This window comes from Cupressus sempervirens, chromosome 5 (assembly GCF_028749045.1).
Source record: "Cupressus sempervirens isolate cs-2001-9-10 chromosome 5, ASM2874904v1, whole genome shotgun sequence".
Taxonomy (NCBI): domain Eukaryota; kingdom Viridiplantae; phylum Streptophyta; class Pinopsida; order Cupressales; family Cupressaceae; genus Cupressus; species Cupressus sempervirens.
The window spans coordinates 95,825,725-95,841,603 of NC_143122.1; the positions used below are offsets into that span (position 1 = coordinate 95,825,725).

Here is a 15,879-nt window from a genome sequence, read left to right on the forward strand (position 1 = left end):
TGGAAAAAAATACAGTTTTTGTCTTCATTACAGTTCGTATGAAGTTTAGCCAATTCAATAAGAAATCAGATATGACTCACTACATTGTTTACTAATAAAATAAAAGAATATAAACATTAAAAATATTCTGAACGCTCCACTTAAACCAAAATGTAAATTCTTTTGTCTCTAAGATTGCTGACAGCATGCGTGTCCGCGAATCACCGAAACGAAATGACAAAATGAAACACTAATTCAATGTGAATTAAAATTTGCTCTCCAATTCACAGAACCCGTCAAGATGTGGAAAACAATACGTGCGTTGATTATTGAGTACCACCTTCATGAGGAGTAGAACCTTCACGACGAAGATTATATATATATATATACCCAAAGAGATCAGAATTTGCGAAGAACAAAGTGTGACGTTCTTAAAAGTTGAAGTTGTGAAAAGATTGTGAAATTGAAGGTTTCAAGTCATCTCCGATAAAAATGAAGGGGAGTGATGGTAGTGCAGCCATTGGTTGCCACCGAAAAATGTTGGGAGCAATATTTCATGTTATCATCTTCCTTTCGAATCTGTGCTCATTAGCGACTGTTGATACGAACGTTCATGTTGGGGTCATCATTGACTTTGATTCTTTGGGGTCCACTGCCATTCATTTGGCTGTGGAGGACGTCAATAATGATCCAAACCTTCTCAACGGCACGCAGCATTTCTTGAATATGCGCAATTCGCAAGGAGATTCAATCTGCCATGCGAGTGCGGGTAATTTACTTTCCTTTTTATTGTTTATGATAATTGGCCAGTTGTAACTTTGAATGGGTCAGCTTAGATTAATCCTGTTGATAATTCTAATCATGTTGCCATCCATCTGCTGAAAGGGGGAGCTGTAGCGATAATCGGTCCCCAAAAGTCTCAAGTTGCAGAGTTTGTTGGAAGTATCAGGGTTCTGAAAGGGGAGTAAATCAGAACACTATTAAATTATCCCAAAATCTGATTTCAGTAATTTTTAATTCACAATTTATAGTAGTGGAGAAATCAAACTGTACTGAAATGTAAACATACTGAATAATATCAACTCACAGAAAGAAGAGACACCAAATTTGTGCCGAGTGAAAAACCTTCGAAAATTCTCACGGTTTCATCATAGGGAGAAAAACCACTCCATGAACCTGTATTCTTTATTGAGTTCCAACTCTTTTACAATCAGCAGCTTCTACTGCTCAGGGTATTTAACCCTTTTATCAGTGCTGAAATTACAACCTTATACACACATATAAATGTGTATGTATGATATTTATACATGCATACAAGTTTATAATAAGACTTTTAGTCTTTACAAACTGTTCTGAAATATAAGTCTTCTTTCTTCTTTTTCAACTCATGCACCTTTAAATTACAAATGATCTCTATATTTATAGAGATAAAATTTGAAACTAATAAGTTACATGAACCTAACTGAACCAGTTAGGATTAATCAAAAACTTCCTTTTAAAAATGATGTTTGAAAAAATCAACTGTAATTAGTTACAACTCGAATCTAGCCTTCTCTTATAAAACTGTCATCCATAACTTCCTTTTTATCCAAAACTGTGCTGGTAGAATTCTGGGTTTAACACCCTCAAAAAGATCTTCAAAAAAAAACATTTAGCTTTCAAGAAGAAAACCATTTTACCTCCGTTTTTAAACTTTCATTCAGTGTTTCGAGTTTGAACATACAATGCCTCTGAACCCATCTTTATTTCAGACTGCTTATGAAGACAAGAAACCTCTATTTGTGATTTCCAAAAAAAAAAAACTCTATTTGTTTACTTTTATTTCCAAGACAAAATGTTGTTAGGGTTTCCGAAGAAAATTTGAAGAAAATAATCTTGATTGTGCCTTTTCCCTTTTTGGATTTGAAACATCATTTTACTGTTATGAAGATAAAAAATATTCCTTTAAACTTGAGCAATTCAAAAAAATAAAATTATTCTTTCAAACCCCTTTCAGAAATTTGTTCTTTTAAAAGAAAAAAGACATTTCCTTTTAAACCCGAAACAAAAGAATATTCTTTGGTAGTATTTCTTTTTCAAACTAACGTTTTAGAGCTTTCATTATTTATCCCAAACTTGTTCAACATACTTGGGTTGAGAAAAGAAAGAAATCTTCTTTATAAAATATGGTGTTACCAGATTTGAAGAAGAAAACTTCAACTTTAAACAAATTAAAGCACCTAAGACTGTATTGATTATACAGCTCTAGTATAAAGATGGCATACCTGAAACAGCCATTGCCCCTATTTATTTTTACCTGAAAACCCTATGAATTTGCTCCAAAAGAAACTTTGTTTATTTGATGATAGAGATATCACCATTCACCTCGAGCATGCACATGAAATAAAACAACAAATGAGTGTGAATGAAGCCATCAAAGAAATGTCACATAATGAAGACCTGTGCAAAAAAATGTCACATGAAGACCTATACCTGCAACCTATTCCATACAACTACTTGGATACATTACCTCCAATGAAGAACTGAACCTTCATATACCAAAGATCAAAAGAAAGATTATGATCTGTTCATATTTCGCTGTCAAAGAACCCTTCTCAGATCCAAAAAGCAAACAAAAATTTCATCATACATTCTGTCGTAGTTCCTTTCATTCTAGATGAGCACCCACAAAGAAAATTAAATTTCACTATTGTTTGAAATCTGCCACAGAATTTTTACACTTGGCGTGAACTGGCAGAATAGAATTAAATACCAAGTCTTTTCAGCCAGTATTTACGGTCATAGCTACTGCCAAAAGTAAATTTTCTTTATTAATCACATTGAAAACTTTTAATGTATACCTTATTTGATTATCGCCTTTTAATATTCAAATTTTGCCACCTTTTAAAAAGTCATCGTGGTCAACAATCTCCCCCATTTTTGATGCAAAAATTTTCACCATCTCATATATACAAGGTGAGAGAACATAAAATCAACTTATATATATATAAGATATCATCTCATTTATACAAGGTGATTTTGAAGATATTTCAACTGATATATACAAGATAATGAATAGAAGTATAGTGCTAATTATCAGACAAAATCTAAGCCAACTAACTTGAATCAACCAAAAACTGATCACCAATCTGAAACCAAACATCTGAAACCAATCTATGAACAAAAAACTGATAACCAATTTCAAACTAATAACCAATTTGTGAAACCAGACATCTGAAACCAATCTGTGAAATGTTGATTACTCCCCCAAAATTTTTACATCAAAAATTTGACCATCTGCTTTTCATGAATTCTTTCTATGAGAGGAGTAGAAACCTAACATAGAATAGTGATTAGCAAGAGCGTTTATGCAAGAAGTGATTGAGAGAAAACTCCCAATCATGTTCTCAACTATTCAAATAGTTCTCTTGGTAGTGCCTTTGTAAAAAGATCAGCCACTTGTCCTTGAGTAGGCACATAAACCAATTTGAATTCATTATTTTGAACTTTATCTCTCAAAAAAAAAAGTTTGATGGCTACGTGTTTGGTGCATGAGTGCATAACAGGGTTTTTGCTTAATTGAATAGCACTCATGTTATCACACATTATTGAAATAGGTTTTGAAATCTGAATGCCCAAATCAAATAACTGATAATCCATCCAAATTAATTGAGTACAGCATGTTGTAGCTGCAACATATTCAGATTCACAAGTGGATAGAGTTACACAATCCTGTTTCTTACTATGCCAAGCAACCAAACACTCACCAAGAAAGAAAGTTGCACCACTGGTGCTCTTTTTATCATCAGATCCACCCCAATCTGCATCAGTATAACCAAAAAGAGTAAAATCATTGCTGTGAGGATACCATAAACCATAATCAAGAGTGCCTTAAATGTATTTTAGTATTCTATGCACTGCATTAAGATGTGATTGCTTTGGATCATATTGAAATCTTGACACCATACATACAGCTTGCATTATATCAGGTCTAGATGCAGTTAGATATAGCAAACTTCCAATCATAGATTAGTAAAGAGTCTGATTAACAAAAGGTGAATCATCATTCTTCATTAGTTTACAGCCAGTTTCCATAGGAGTGCTGATAGGTTTGCATTCAGCCGTATTAAATTCTCTTAACATTTCTTTGGCAGATTTAGTTTGAGAAAGAAATAATCCATGTTCAAGTTGTGAAACTTGCAAACCAAGAAAAAATATAAGCACACCTAACATTGACATCTCAAACTCTGATTCCATGATTTTTGAAAAATGTTTTGCTGAATCATCATTAGTAGACCCAAAAATGATGTCATCCACATAGATTTCTATAGCCAAAATGTCATCATTTATAACTTTGATATACAAAATTTTGTCTACCTTTCCACAAGAAAAACTATTTGAAATTAAATGTTTATCCAGCCTGGAGTACCAAGCCCTAGGAGCTTGTTTTAAGCGATACAAAGCCTTTTTCAGTCGATAAACATAATCAGGTTTGTCAAAAGATTCAAAACCTTCTGGCTGTTCCATATAAACTTCCTCTTCAAGCTACCCATTTAAGAAAGCGATTTTAACATCCATCTGGTAAATAGTGAATTTTTTATGGCTAACATATGCAAGAAAGATTCTGATTGATTCCATCCTTGCAACTGGTGAAAAGGTTTCACCGAAATCAATTCCTTCTTGTTGAGCATAGCCTTTATAAACAAATCTAGCTTTATTTCTAACCACTTTACCTTCTTCATTCAGTTTATTACGAAACATCCACTTTCCACTTATGACATTTTTGTCACTAGGTCTGGGAACAAGTTCCCAAGTCTTATTTTTCTCTATTTGATTTATCTCTTCCTACATAGCATTTTTCTAGCAAGAATCTGATAAGGCTTCAGTAACATTCTTTGGTTCAAAGTCAACTATTAAGCAGAAATGTTCAGCAATATTTGCATGTTCTCCTATTTTGGCTTTTCTTCTAGTTAGAATTCCTTTCTCTACATCTCTAGTAACTTGAGACTCAGGATGTCTCTTAGCTATTATTCTAGAAGAGGTTTTTATTTTTGAACCAATACTAGTTATTTTAGGACTTGAACAATTTTTTGGTTCAGTTTCATCAGCCAATTCATTTTCATTAGTTAGTTCGTGTTTATAATTTTCAGTATGTTCATCATGTACTATTTCTGATCTCTGAAAAGATGAATCTTCATGGTCTTCTTGACCATTATAGCACATAGAATTTTCATCAAATATGACATTTATAGCTTCCACTATTTTGTTCATGTACTATTTCTTTGGTTCAAAGTCAACTATTAAGCAGAAATGTTCAGCAATATTTGCATGTTCTCCTATTTTGGCTTTTCTTCTAGTTAGAATTCCTTTCTCTACATCTCTAGTAACTTGAGACTCAGGATGTCTCTTAGCTATTATTCTAGAAGAGGTTTTTATTTTTGAACCAATACTAGTTATTTTAGGACTTGAACAATTTTTTGGTTCAGTTTCATCAGCCAATTCATTTTCATTAGTTAGTTCGTGTTTATAATTTTCAGTATGTTCATCATGTACTATTTCTGATCTCTGAAAAGATGAATCTTCATGGTCTTCTTGACCATTATAGCACATAGAATTTTCATCAAATATGACATTTATAGCTTCCACTATTTTGTTCAGCCTTTTATAGGCTTTGCTATGCATGGAATACCCAAGAAAGATCCCTTCATCAGACCTTGAGTTAAAATTTTCTAAAGAATTATCGTTGTTTTTGATAAAGCATTTGCAGCCAAAAATCTTAAAATTATTGACATTTGTTGTTGTACCATTCCATAACTCATATGGAGTGTAAGCAGTTCTAACTCTGATTTGTGCTCTATTGAGAATGTAAACAGCTATATGAAAAACTTCTTTCCAGAATTTATCAGGTAGTTTAGCTTCATTTAACATGGTTGTGGCCATTTATTTTACTATTCTATTCTTTCTTTCAACATCACCATTTTGTTGTGGTGTCCTAGCAGTAGAGTATTGTCTTTTTATTCCATGCTTCTCACAATACTCAATGAATTCTTGAAAGGTGAATTCTCCTCCCCTATCTGATCTCAAACATTTCAATTTTAAATCAGTTTCTCTTTCTACCATTTTTTTTTAAATTTTGAAAAGTTCAAAAGCTTCTGATTTGTGTTTTAGAAAAGTTACCCAAATCATTCTTGAATAATCATCTATAAATAGCATGAAATATTTTTCACCATTTAGTAAGACTGTTTTAGTTAGACCACACAAATCAGTATGCACTAATTCAAGTGGTCTATTTGACAAGTATTCTTTTGATTTAAAAGAAACTCTTATTTGTTTTCCTTTAACACACTCTTCACAAATATTTGTTGGTTTGGTAATCTATGGTAGACCTCTAACCTTTTTATTCTTGCTGATTCTAGCAAGATTATCAAAGTTTAAATGTCCCAATCTTTTGTGCCATAGCCAATTTTCTTCTACTTGACTCATTAGACAAGTATTAACTAATGAAGTTTCTTGGACAGTTGAATCTATTAGGTTATAGAGATTACCAATTATTCTTAACTCGCTGGCAATGACTCTATTCTTTCCATTTTTTATATAACAACCTTTTGCATCAAAAGAAATAGAATATCCACTATCATAGATCTAACTTACACTTAGTAAATTATGTTTTATACCTTCAACAAAGTACACATCATGAATTGGTGTGTCTTTATTCAAAAATATTGAGCCTTTTCTAGTAATGTGAGCTCCTGAGTTATCACCAAATTGAACAAACCCTCCATCAAAATTTTCTAGGGTTTTAAATTTGTTTTTACACCTAGTCATATGGTGTGAACAGCTGCTATCCAATGCCCATGTTGCCATTTTTTGAGCGAATAGAGCTGTTTCAACAATTAAAGACTTTTCTATTGTCCTTACTTGCTTCCAGACTTGTTTTGGTCTCATATTCAGTTTACATTTATTTGCATAATGCCCATAATGAAAGCATTTAAAGTACCTAACCACTTTTCTTTTTCTTTGATTTATGTTATTTTCACAAAAGATAGCCTTATGCCCAAAAATATTACAATTAAAACAATAACCACTGAATAAGAACTTTGTTTTCTGGCTGGGGGATTCTTCTGATGAACTCTGCAAGACTTTTAATTTTTTATCTTTTTCTTCAAGCAAGAGTTTTTGATTTTCTATAATCAAATTTGCTTCCTTTAACTCTTCTTGAAGTTTTTGATTTTCAATTTCTTGATTAGAAATCAACTTCTTTAGTCTTTTAAGTTCTTGCAATGATTTCAAAAGTTCTTCTTCTAGATCTACTTCTACATCTGAATCAGATGATGATTCAGATTCACTGGGTTCATGTTTAGGGATATGGACTATTTCAACCATGAATAGTCTTTCCCCTTCTTCATCAGTATCGTTGGAATCTTCATTTGAATCTTCTTTAGAAAGAAGACTTTTGTTCTTATAATCCTTGAATCTTTTATTTTGATCCCAAGGCTTCTTTTAGAGAACTTCTCAATTTTCTCATCACAATCATCGAGTTCAACATTGGGGCACTTTGCAGCAAAGTGTCCTAATGGACCACAACTAAAGCATTTAGGTTTACCTTTATATTTATTTCTTATTCTTCTAACTAGCAATTCTTCTAAAGCATCTGTTAGATCTGAGTCACTCTCATCATGTTTTTCAACTTTAAAAGCTGATTTTTTTGATGAGGAACTAGCTTGATGGCTAATCCTCATTTCATATGCAGTTAATGTGCCTTGAAGTTGATGCAAGATCATTTTTGAAAAACTTTTCTTTTCTTCTAAAGTGGATTTTTTGTTCCAAATTTAGGTAACACTAACCTAATGACCTTTGATACTACATCATGTTCTTCTATCTCTTCTCCTAGACCCTTTCTAGCATTTACGACTTCATCTACTCTTAAAAAGTAAGTAGCAATAGTTTCATTTTCATTCATTTTCAGATTGTCAAACTATTTTTTAAGAGTAATCAGTTTAGATTCTTTTACTTTATCATCTCCTTGATATATAGTTTCAAGTTTAACCCATATATCATTGGCTGATTTGCAATAAATGACTTTGGCAAATACGTCTCTAGAGAGACCACAAAGAAGGGCATATCTTGCATTCTTATCCAGTTCAAATTTTAGTTTTTCATTAGCATCAGTGGGAACTATTGTTGGGATAGTATATTTTCTTATTACAACATCCCACATTCTTACATCTAAGGAATGTATGAAAGCTTCTATCATAAATTTCCAGAAAACATAATCATTTCCATCAAATAGCGAAGCCCTATTAAGAGAAGCTCCTTCAGATTGAGCAATGACTTCCATTTAATATCCCTAGAACAATTCCAAAAGGAATCCTATGCTCTGATACCACTCGTTGGAAGTATCAGGGTTCTGAGAGGGGGGGTAAATCAGAACACTATTAAATTATCCCAAAATTTGATTTCAGTAATTTTTAATTCACATTTTACAGTAGTGGAGAAATCAAACTGTACTGAAATGTAAACATACTGAATAATATCAACTCACAAAAAGAAGAGACGCAAATTTTGTGCCGAGCGGAAAACCCTCAAAAATTCTCATGGTTTCGTCATAGGGAGAAAAACCACTCCATGAACCTGTATTCTTTATTGAGTTCCAACTCTTTTACAATCAGCAGCTTCTACTGCTCAGGGTATTTAACCCTTTTATCAGTGTTGTAATTACAACCTTATACACACATATAAATGTGTATGTATGACATTTATACATGCATACAAGTTTATAATAAGACTTTTAGTGTTTACAAACTGTTTTGAAATATAAGTCTTCTTTCTTCTTTTCGACTCATGCACCTTTAAATTACAAATGATCTTTATATTTATAGAGATAAAATTTTGCACCTTTAAATTACAAATGATCTTTATATTTATAGAGATAAAATTTGAAATTGATAAGCTACATGAACCTAACTGAACCAGTTAGGATTAATCAAAAACTTTCTTTTAAAAATTTTGTTTGAAAAAACCAACTGTAATTAGTTACAACTCGAATCTGGCCTTCTCTTATAAAACTATCATCCATAACTTCCTTTTTGTCCAAAACTGTGCGGGTAGAATTATGGGTTTAATACCCTCAAAAAGATCTTCAAAAAAAATTATTTAGCCTTCAAGAAGAAAACCATTTTACCTCTATTTTTAAACTTTCATTCAGTGTTTCAAGTTTGAACATACAATGCCTCTGAATCCATCTTTCTTTCAGACTACTTATGAAGATAAGAAACCTCTATTTGTGATTTCCAAATAAAAAACTCTATTTGTTTACTTTTATTTCCAAGACAAAATGCTGTTAGGGTTTCCCAAGAAAATCTGAAGAAAATAATCTTGACTGTGCCTTTTCCCTTTTTGGATTTCAAACATCATTTTATTGTTATGAAGATAAAAAAAATATTCCTTTAAAATTGAGCAATTCAAAAAAATAAAATTATTCTTTCAAACCCCTTTCAGAAATTTGTTCTTTTCAAAGAAAAATGACATTTTATTTTAAACCCGAAACAAAAAAATATTCTCTGGTAGTATTTCCTTTTCAAACTAACATTTTAGAGCTTTCATCATTTATCCCAAACTTGTTCCATACTGGGGTTGAGAAAAGAATGAAATCTTCTTTATAAAATACGGTGTTACCAGATTTGAAGAAGAAAACTTCAACTTTAAACAAATTAAAACACCTGAGACTGTATTGATTATACTGCTCTAGTATAAAGATAGCATACCTGAAACAGCCATTGCCCCTTTTTATTTTTACTTGAAAACCCTATGAATTTGCTCCAAAAGAAACTTTGTTTATTTGATGGTAGAGATATCACCATTCACCTCGAACATGCACATGAAATAAAACAACAAATGAGTGTGAATGAAGCCATCAAAGAAATTGCACATAATGAAGACCTGTGCAAAGAAATGTCACATGAAGACTTGTACCTACAACCTATTCCATACAGCTGCTTGGATACATTACCTCCAATGAAGAATTGAACCTTCATATACCAAAGAGCAAAAGAAAGATTATGATCTGTTCATATTTCACTATCAAAGAACCCTTCTCAGATCCAAAAAGCAAACAAAAATTTCATCATACATTCTGCCGTAGTTTCTCTCATTCTAGATGAGTACCCACAAAGAAAATTAAATTTCACTGTTGTTTGAAATCCGCCACATAATTTTTACACTTGTTGTGAACTGGCAGAATAGAATTAATTACCAAATCTTTTCAGCCAGTATTTATTTATTAACCACATTGCAAACTTTTAATGTATACCTTATTTCATTATCGCCTTTTAATATTCAGATTTTGCCAACCTTTAAAAAGTCATCGTGGTCAATAGAGTTCGTATCAGATGTCGGAGATGTAGGGAATGTGGCCATTGTGTCCTTTTCTGCTATGAGTCCCCTGCTTTCCAACTCCAGATTGCCATTACATCCCTCGTAAGATATTATCACTGGAGACAAATCGTGTTTGTTTATCCTGACGATGATTTTGGTTTCGGCGCCGTGAATTCTTTCAACAATGCGCTGAGGAACGTGGGTTCCGAAATAGAATATAGATCATCAATTTCCCTAAATGCGAGCTCTTCAAGTTGAATAATATGCAGTCCAGAGTGTTTTTTGCTCATATGAACTCTCGTCTCGGGATGAAGCTCTTTGCGGAGGCACTTGACATTGGAAAAAAAAAAACAAAAGGTAAGGTGGTTTTATAGTCCACGACACTATGCCATAGTTTTTGGATTTACATATGGTGACAATGATATGGGACTACCTCGTACTCTTTTTCAAGAGGTACGAACGAGGCGTACATACCCTACCCCCCAGTGGGATTTGAACTTGTGACCTCTTTTTCAAGAGTACAAGTTCTCCACCACTAGGCCAACTCAGGCTGTACTGATGGGGTCCGGTTATGTCTGGATAACAACGGATGGCTTTACCAGTCTTTTGGATACTCTGCTCAACGCTACCACAATGACATCCATGGAAGGCATTGTTGGAGTGAAGACTTATGTTCCCAATTCGGAAAAGCTAACGAATTTTACTAAATGGTGGAAACAAAAATTTAAAGCTGAGAAACTGGATGAGGATTTCTCCCAGACAGAGCTAAACCAATACGGTCTCCTGGTTTATGATGCAGATGGGAGCCGGGGCCATTACTAAATTGACATCTAGTAATACCAGCTTTAACTTCTCGGAGCCTTCTATCCCTCCAGAAGAAGTTGGAAATGCAACGAACTTGACAAGAATCAGGGTGTTTCAGCAGGGCTAGCGGCTGTTGCAACACATACTTGCAACCAACTTTACCAGGCTAAGCGGGGCTGTCAGTCTTAGCAATGGAGAATTATTGGGATCTACTTATGAAATAGTAAATGTGGTAGGAAAAAGTTACCGTTCCATCGGTTACTGGAGGGATGAAACTGAGCACCTGTCCAGTGTGTTTCTCCTGGCTTCAGACACTAGTAGTATAGAAAGTCTCAAAACCGTGATTTGGCCAGGGGGAGGCGGACAGATTCCACGAGGTTGGGTCATACCCACAATGGGCAAAAGGCTTCAAATAGTGGTGCCCGTAAAGGATGGATTCGAGGAGTTTTTAACAGTCACATATGATAAAAGCCCTAACCAGAGCATTGTCACGGGGTTCTGTAAGGATGTATTTGAAGCGGCTTGCAAGAAGCTTGACTATGACCTTCAATATGATCTCATTCCTTACGAGACTAAAACCTATGACGATCTTGTCTAACAAGTCTACTTAAATGGTCGTGTCTTGTTCTCATGCTGCAATTTTGATTTAAAAGAATCAGTGACACACAATTTTACTTAAAATTTCGAATGATATTGCTGATGCATTTTCTTTATGCAGAAATTCGATGCGGTGGTGGGCGATACTACAATTTTAGCAAATCAAAGCAAGTTTGTGGATTTCACACATCCGTTTACAGACACTGGCATGGCGATGGTGGTGCCCATGATTACCATTAATGGCGAGAACAATCCATGGGCATTTCTCCTCCCATTTACCCGCAGCTTGTGGTGCACAACGGGGTTATTCTTAGTATTTAATACCACCCTATGGTATTAAACGATATTCTCTGCTACTGCTGCATTGTCTTCTCAAATTAATAGCTATATTATATCTATCTAAATCTTCTTCACTTGGCTCTTGTTCCAGGTTTTCATTCTCCAGTCTTTTTTTCTCTCACAGTGAGTACTCAAATGACAGAGTTATAACGTTCTTCAATTTAAACGTAGCCACAAACATAAACGTCTATAATTTTGCCATTCTACCTGATGAAATATTGAGCCTTTTTATTCAGAAGTTTTTTAATATCCTTCAATTGTGGCGATGTTTTCAGGGGATGCGATCGTCAGAAACGAGAGTAGAATCGCAATTATAATCTGGCTTTTTGTAGTTCTGATATTGACGTCGAGCTACACAGCCAATCTCACATCGATCCTCACAGTTCAACAAATGACACCAAAGATTACAAGTGTGGACTCCGTGATAAACAGCAGAGTTTCAGTAGGCTACCAAGAAGGGTCTTTCGTTGGCGAGTATCTGCATGACCACTTCGGCATATCCAAAAAGAAATTGAAATTTTATTCAACTGCGGAAGAATATGCAGAGGCGTTGACCAAGGGTCCAGAAAAAGGAGGCATTGCTGCTATTTTTGACGAGATCCCCTACCTTCGCCTCTTCTTGTCCCAGCAATGCGGATATACAATCGTGGAGCCTACCTACAGAACCGACGGTCTAGGATTTGTGAGTTCCCTTCTATTCTATTCATCTAATTAATACCCGTGTTTTTCATCTGTACGAAACAATTCAAGTAGCTATGGTTTTGGTGCAGGTGTTTCAGAAAGGTTCTCCTCTGCTCTTAGACATTTCCAGGGCCCTTTTGTCTCTCTCAGAAGACAGCGAAATGCAGAAAATTGAAGCAATGTATTTCAATGATACCGTGTGCGCTACTTCTGGAGCAACAATAGATTCAAATAGGTTGAGTATTCACAGCTTTTGGGGGCTGTTCTTAATCACTGGATCTGTATCACTAATAGCTCTCACCATATTCTTCTGCCGTCTCTTCTACGAAAAACTTCCTTCAATATATATCACTTGATGACTAAATATTAGTGTAATGGACGACGTTGAAGCCGGAGTGTTTGGATCTGAACCAAAAATCAACATCTGCTATTCAAAATGTCCAATTTAAAATTAGAAGGCTTTTCTTGGTGGCCCCAATTTAAAATTAGAAGGCTTTTCTTGGTGGCCTGCACATGAAAGATATATGGCAGTGTATTTACTACGCGAGCGTCAGTTTGGCGCCTTGCTGAGAATTATTGTATTTATGGTAAATAGTTAATTGTCGTATGATGTTTCATTAATATTCAAAAGGGACAACTAATTATTCAGTTTTTATGTTTCTTTTTATTCAATTGATTTAACAGTTTTTATGTTTCTTTTTATTCAATTGATTATATTCTAAATAGTTATGGAGAATTATATACTTTTTGAGAAATTTGGTTTATTAGAGTGGACAAAATTATGAATTAGAAAGAACATTTTTAATTCATATTTATCTACTAAGTAGTTTCATTTCATTATAGATACAATACTTTTTTTTAAAAAAAATTATATTAAAAATGTAATGAACAAAATGAAAAAAGGAGTCAAATCATACAAGTTGTTCTAGTTTAAAGTACAAAAGAATTTATTTATATAGATACTAACATTATTATTATATTTTTATGCAAGTTAGTCATCTAGTTTCTAAATGGTTAGTAAATTGTGATTACAATAAATACTCTTTTACTTTCATAAACATATTTTTTCTTCAATTTTAATGATCAGTCACTTATTACCTTATGCTACATCCCCAAATGTACATGGTTTATTTATTATCCATAGCTCGCATATTTTTATTATGAACATCATTCAAATGAGCCCACCACCCACCCTATGTAACACAATTAGTAAGGGTGGATATAACCATTCATTTAACAATTACTATTAATATCCATATTCTAACTCTATCAAAATATTTATTTTCATTTTTCCATGAATAACTCATGTGGTCATTAAATAATAATAGAGTATTAGTCATTTGTCTTAAACCCTAAGAAGAAAACAATTAAAACAGTGGATATTCTCACATCATTTTTTTCTTAATTCAATCCAAAATGGTATAATTTTATTTATCCTTAACAAGGTAATTATCTCAACAATGATTGACATAAATACATGTATTATTATCTATATCAGATATCTTCTTGGCAAAAAAATTTGTCACTATTCCTAAGACTATCTAGCTCCTTAAAGAAACCTCTTATTTAATTAGTAATTGCATCCTTATATATTGACCAAAAGATGAAATCAATATTATCAGCCTAGATGTAATTGCATTAAAAAAATTTCTACACAAGTTCAAGCTCAAGGAATCAATGGCATGGCTCATTAACAATCTCAATAATCTTTGCATAGTTAAACTAATACTTGTACTGTATCATTTGTTCACATTTTAGTCAAGTTTGTTTATTAGTGACACACACTTATTCAGATGGTTAGTAGCTACAGAGCTTATTATATAGTTAATAGTGTTAACCAAGTAATTCAAGCTCTACTAAGTTCTATAGTTGCTACCAAGTTTCAAGAATAGTATTTAGTTTGCACCGAACAATTTCTACTAGGTTGGTGGTTGTCAGTGTAAATCGAGCTTCATAATGTTTACCGAGTCTGTCAGTGCAAATTGAGTTCTACAGTGGTTATCGAGTTCGCAAATTTAGCAATGTAAAGTTCATAGATTTAGCAATGTAAATCCAGTGTTGGCCAAGCCACATAGTGTAAACTAAGTGATTTAGTGTATACCGAGCTCATAGTGATAGCATTGACTGAGCTATGTAGCGTGAATCAAGTGATTCAATTTATATGTTGAGTTTTGCAATATTCACCAAGTCACCAGTGTAGACCGAGTTTAGACTACTTGGAAGTGATTAGTATGAGTTGAGCTTCTATGTCTATCGAGTGCATGATGATGCTAAGCATTGACAATGGATGTTGAGTATCAGAACCTTGCTGAGTTTGTCTTCAGAACCTGACTTCTTGTAGTAGGGCCAACTTTGTGTATTTTGATGAAACTTGTATTATAGCTAGCTTTGTTAATTTTTAAATTGGATTGGTATATATGTAATGTAGTGCATCATATCAAAATCATCATATGGAACATTAAGAAGTTATAAAAAGAGCAAAAGTGTGAAGTAAAAGGCTACAACAGTATAAGGAGTAGCAAAGATATATCTATCACAGCAAGGTGATCATTACACTCAAAGGAATCTCATTCAGCAAATCAAGTTGCAGATCAGAGATTAGCCACTAGTTCACCCTAATAGTTAAATCTTTTTATAAGGTAGACTTAATAGTTAAATCTTTTTATAAGGTAGACTTAATAGTCTTTTGTAAATCTCTTTACCGAGTGCATACTTCATTGTATGTTTATAAATCCTTTTGCAAGGTGGACCTAGTAGTCCTTAATGCTCCTAATAGGGTAGATCATCAGAACTAGTCATTGTAAGCCTTAATAGGCCAACTTTATATTGCACTACTAAAGATTATGGGTATCATCCCTACCCTAGTTTTCTTTTCTATTTAGAAGGTTTCTGGGTCACCATATTGTGTGTCAAAGTGTTATGAATGTTTTAATTTTTTAAGTTCTTCATGCATGCAATTAGATCATAATACACATAAATGATTAATTGGTAAAGAAAGATTAAGCTTTATTGGTTACTGATTCACCCCTCCCCTCTCAGTTACTTAGGCTATCATATATATCCAACAATTGGTATCAAAGTTTTATGGTTCTTAGAAAATGTTTAATAGCTTGAGCAAAGATCAAA

General features: G+C 33.4%; 1 pseudogene; it reads left to right on the forward strand.

Moving 5' to 3' along the window:
* Positions 1 to 471: 471 nt before the first annotated feature.
* On the forward strand, positions 472 to 13,109 carry LOC149554736 (glutamate receptor 2.7-like; annotated as a pseudogene).
* The last annotated feature ends 2,770 nt before the right edge of the window (positions 13,110 to 15,879 follow it).